Here is a 5786-nt window from a genome sequence, read left to right as displayed (position 1 = left end):
GTAGGGTGCCCATTTTTTCCCATCTATAAATACCACGATCATTTACCACTGTCAAAAATCTCTACAGATTCAAATGTTCTGATCACTGCTCCACCACATGGCCTCTTCTACTTCAGGGTCCCCTTATTCTCACTGAAATCAGGGAGCCCGTTTCAACGATGCCATCTGTTAATGCCTTCCCAGGCTGCCGAGGACAGCGGCTGCAGGTTTCACAAGGATCTGGTGCTGCCTTCTGAACGCATGTCCATGAGGCCTTGGCAAAGGCTGGTGCTCCAGGCCCTCCTCCAGATCCAGCTGTGAGGCCAGGGAAAGTGTCACATAACATGCCATCCAACACCTTATTTATTTCTGATCACCATCCTCTCCATTATTCCAGAATCATATTGGTCATTGAACTTAAGCAAACACTGAGTCCAGATTTTAGTCCATCAACCAAAGAGAGTCTAATAGCCACTCCCCATGGCTTATTAAAATCCTTGGCCCTAACATTTCTGGTGATTACGTCCCTGTGACTGCATTCAAGATGATCCAGCAATATGTCCTGACTTCTTTGGTCTAGAAGACTCAAACAAATTATCTTATATATTCTTAAGGCTCCTATTAACAAAATACAGTAAAATATTTACCTTATATTTTGGTGTGACCCTTATACTCTCCTGGCTATATTTTATACTCTTACCTGAGGCGTTCTAGGATCAGACCCCAATTAAGAGTCTGGTGACAATGTGGGATGATGGATGAGCATTTTAAAGACAATTGGGCTGGGGATGTGGCTCAAACAGTAGTGCGCTTACCTGGCACGCGTACGGCCCGGGTTCGATCCTCAGCACCACATACCAACAAAGATGTTGTGTCTGCCGAGAACTAGAAAATGAATATTAAAAATTCTCTCTCTCTCTCTGTCTCTGTCTCTGTCTCTCTCTCTCTCTCTCTCTCTCTCTCTCTCTCTCTCTCTCTCTCTATCTCTCTCTCTCTCTCCCCTCTCCTCTCCTCTCCTCTCTCACTCTCTTTAAAAAAAAAAAAAAGACAACTGCCCAGGTAGAGTCACCATAGGGTCTTCAATTTAAGGAAAGCTAGTCTCCTTTGGGGAGGAGGGGCTGCTTCTGACAGCAAATAGGGTTAATGGAGATTTCAGGGTTCAATAATCTGAGATTTGTCTAATTCCACTGGTATTTTGCCATTCTAATTAGCAGGGTCTCAATCATTCCCCAATCAATGTCCTAATTGACATAAGAGAGACCTGGAGAAATTGTGGATTTATAATTTTCTTTGTACTTCTGCAATTTGGAGAATTGGATATTTTATTCTGATATTAACCTTTATCAGTTTCCAGAGAGAAAATATTTCTGATGATCTGAACCTGACTTGAAGGAGGAATATAATGCTTGAACCTATCATTTTCTTTCTGTACGTCTTCCACTCCAGTCAGTAACAGCAGTCTGTAGTCATGTGGTAATGTTCATTCCCACCCTGAAGGTCGATGGTATTATTCCAAAGCTCAGTTTTCCATAGACATTTGATTTCAGGCCACGATAACTTAAAGTCTTTGTTGGGTCATTGCACACCAGGAATTATCAGCTCTCCTTTCCCATGGGCTGTGACATCATCAACATATTCAATTCCCTCAGGTCAGACATCCAACCTATCTCCTCAGATCTGTTATCTAGAACCATCTCTGATGTAAACCAGTTTTGTGGTCAGTGCCACCATGGTCAGGTAGAGAAGAAGAACGACTCTTGATGTCTTAGGGTAGAGGAAGTTGAAACAGAAAAGTTATAAAATGGTTGGGAGATCTGAAAGATAAAAGGAAAATAGGGCAGGTGACACCACCCCATATATGGAAACCATAACTTCCCTGGAAAGAGACGCTCATCCACGCTACTGTGACCCACATTCAGGAACAGCTGTCTAGGAGCCTGCACACACAGCTCCTGGCACCAAGGAGATTAGTTCCTGCCTCTACAGTGCTGGTTTGCTACTGCTGCTATGGGATCCAAAAGAACCAGCTTTCTTCTTTTCTTTCTTCTTCTCTGCCTAGTGTTTGGCTGATCTTGACAGAACCTCCTAAAATGGAGGCCTGCAGGCAGGGGAGTTTGGGAAACGAAGTTCTCGTACTTTCTGTCCCTCTGGTGTGGGGAGAACACAGAAGGACAGAGATGGTGCTGAACACCCACACAAGGTGTCCGACACACTTGAACCTGAAAGTGGGAAAAGTGTGTTTGTGAAAAGAGAGCAGAGACATCATACTTCGAACAATAGTTTCAAGTGAGTTATGAACTCCCATACCCCAAATACAGATTGCAGATGATGATATGTCAAGAGCTTTGTAATGTTGTGAAAAACCAATAAAATAAAAATAAATAAAATAAAATAAAAAAAAGAAAAGAGAACAGAGAAAGGGGTATCAGAGATTTTAAAAGCGGGAGTTGGAGATGAAACTCCAGATACAGACTCTCTAAGCAGGTGCCTACAAGTCCCAGGGAGGCATCTTTTTTCAGATGACTGTATACTCCAGTTTGAAGATTGGTCTAGACTTTGATCGTGTAAAGGGATGCACACCCTCCAGCCAGCTTCCTCAAGGCACTCTGGACATCCTTGCTTCTCAGGCTGTGAATGACGGGGCTCAACAGGAGGCTCACCACACAGAAGAGCACAGAGACCAGGGTGTCCATGTCCAGCCTTCTCTGAGCCTGTCATAGTGGAAGTTGGCTGTTCCATAAAAGACCACCACGACAGTGAGGGGGGACGCACAGGTGGAGAAGGCCTTCCTCCTGCCCTGGGCAGAGGGAATCCCCAGGATGGCCACCATGATGAGTGCGTAGGAGCCTGCAGTAAAAAGGCAGGGGCTCAGGCCCATGGTGGCACTGACCACGTGATGCACAGACTCGTTTACAGAGGTGTCTGAGCAAGAGAGCTTCAGGAGCAATGAGGTGTCACAGAAAAATTGGCTGAACTTGTGGGGTCCACACAGTGTGAGTTTGATTGCCAGCACCATGTGTGTGACCAAATTCACCAGCCCACACAGCCAGGACCCAGTCACCAGGCCAACAGAGACCTTCACACTCATGATGACTGGGTACTGAGGGGGACGGCAGGTGGCCACACAGCAGTCATACTTGCCACACAGCCAGTAAGACGCCTTCTGGGGCAGCACTTGTCACCAAGAAGAAGATCTGGGAAAGGCAGCCCTCATAAGGAATGGCCTTCTTCTCCCAGAAGAAGTTCACCAGCAGTACTGGGAGGGTGGTGGATGTGTAGCAGACATCCAAGAAGCTCAAATTGCTAAGGAAAAAGTACATTGGAGTGTGGAGAGCAGGACTGACCCTGGTGGCCACTATTATGAGCATGTTCTCTAGGAAAGTGGTTAGGTAAATGACCAGAAAGAGGAGAAAGAACCAGCCCTGTAGGTTGGAGTGGTTGGAAAATCCCAAGAAGATGAATTCAGTGACAAATGATTGATTGCTAATTTCCAATGGTATCATAGCTACAAAACAGAGAAAAAGAGACCATGATGAGAATGGACTGAGAGCACCCCCAAACAGGCTTGTTAATCTGCAGCAACATGGCAAATAATATTGTATACAGAGATTCCTGGACTCTGGAAAGAGACGTGTAGGAGTGAGTTTAGAGAGAGCATAACTTCTCACAGACTTTTGCATGGGTGCTCTTTTCTAAGAATAAATGGAGACTTGGTCAAAATGCAAAACCAGCTATAAACCCCTGTGTCTCATTGAATCTGCAGTATCTCCCTCCTAACACTGTGCTTTACTGTGATGGATTCTTTTTTGTATGTCTGTCATTTCAAGTAATAAGTTTTCATTGTGGAAAAATGAAGAAAATGCAGAAAGTTATTCAGAAGAATAGAACAGGTCACAAAATCAAAGCTCTCTTTGCATTCATCCCATTCTACCTCTATCTATCTTTAAAGTATCCAAAGCAAAATTTCCCAATATTGTTGTACACTATTTAGTTGTTTGCCTTGTAATCTTAATTTTCTAACATGAAATTAAGTTAATATCTCCCTTTTTATTGAACATAGATACCTTCAATTCCATTTACTATCATAAATATTGGAATAGAAACTTTCATACATATGTATCTGTGATCATCTCTGATTATTTTTTAAAAGTAAAATTATAAGTCACCTGCTTTTAAATAAATTGATTTATTTTTCTCAGTAGAAACTTATATTTTTTAAGTTTTATAAGGTACAAGAAATTTTGACAAATGATATATACTTAAGTATTTTTCTTCTTTTGTATTATAAGATTTACCTCACCAAACATTACATTTCCTGAAAAAAAAATTATTGATACAATTACTGATTTTCTATCATGTTACCCATGCTAATCCGTGATCCAATGTTTTTAACTAAAATTTCTGTTTCTTTTTCAATCTTAAATGAAAAATAGTATAGTAAAACAGTAGGCTCTTGGTCCAGATAGATGTGGATTGAAATCCATCTGTTGTTTACTAGATGTTGTTTGTAAAAAAGTCAGCTCATCTCTATTTCTCAGTTTGTTACTTGCTTAGGATATTAATGATGTCTATTTCACAACTGCTGAAAAATTTTTGAGATAATATAAGCTTTGTGTCTGGCACATTACATTTACTCAATGCCTTTTATCAAGTTAGAAAATGTCTATCCATTTTTTACTAGTAGTTTTTTTTTATAGTGTATGTGTGCTGTGTTTTGAATTCAGAGCCTTATGCATACTAAGCATGCACTCTACCACTGGACTTTGCTCCTAGTTTCATTTAGTTATAGTTTTTATCATAAATAGATATTGAGTTTTCTTATTTTTTCTGCATCTATTTAAATGATATATATTTTTTCTTATTTAGTCTGTTACTATGGAATTTCGGTTGATTGAATTTTTGAATATTGAACCAGCCTTGCATTCTGGGATTGATCTCAATTGACTGTAATGTTATCCTTATTCTATATGGCTGAGTTGAGTTTGTTAATATTGTTCCCTGCTTGCTTTTGTGTATTCTATTTTCGCTGTTCTCCAGAGATAATCTATTTCTTGAAGAATTCTCAGCTGTATTCTACTGTTATTTTCAGTCAATGCATGTTAGTGGACTAGTGGGAAACAGAGAAAGGATTTCTGATGTTTCCAGGAAGCCCTGCCTTAGGTACTGTAAACTCAGTCACAGGAATATGGCCTTCACAGTGACCCACTTTCTAGCAATATGGCTGAGCCTAGTTCTTATTCCTCCCGACGTTAGACATTTCAGCCTGTTCCTTTCCATAGCTGCAAAGGTTTTCCGTTGAGTGTCCTAATGTAACAGTTTCTGTTACTCTTGCCCCTGAAGATTACAGCTTTTGTTCTATGCAAAAAATCAGAAAATGGGTCTGGGAGGAGTTTTGGCTGCTGTTGCTGCTCTTTGTCCCTCCACCTATCAAAGAAATAATACCGTTGAAGACGCTTTCTCAGAATACTTCACTATCTTCCTGGGAGCATTTGGTGGAATCCATGGAGAAGAAGAAAAAATACAAACATCTTATATCTATAGCCCTCTGGGTCTTTATGCTCTTAAATCAGTCTATACTTAGTCTTTAGCAATCCATTAACTATTTTTTATTTGAGTTTTTTTTTATAAATAAACTCCTATGTATCTAGTGGGTTTTTCCATAGTTAAAAAATGCCTGGATTATTTTGGTTGCTTATCTCTCCCCAGACTTCGGTTAGTTGTTTGCCTTATAATCTTCATCCCTAATAAAGTCAAAAAAAGTCATTAAATTGCATTTTCTTCTGCTCTTTTTGGTTATTATAATGATG

Source organism: Ictidomys tridecemlineatus, chromosome 1, assembly GCF_052094955.1.
Source record: "Ictidomys tridecemlineatus isolate mIctTri1 chromosome 1, mIctTri1.hap1, whole genome shotgun sequence".
In the NCBI taxonomy this organism is placed as follows: domain Eukaryota; kingdom Metazoa; phylum Chordata; class Mammalia; order Rodentia; family Sciuridae; genus Ictidomys; species Ictidomys tridecemlineatus.
The sequence above is the reverse complement of the archived record's forward strand: the minus strand, read 5'-3'. Positions refer to the sequence as shown.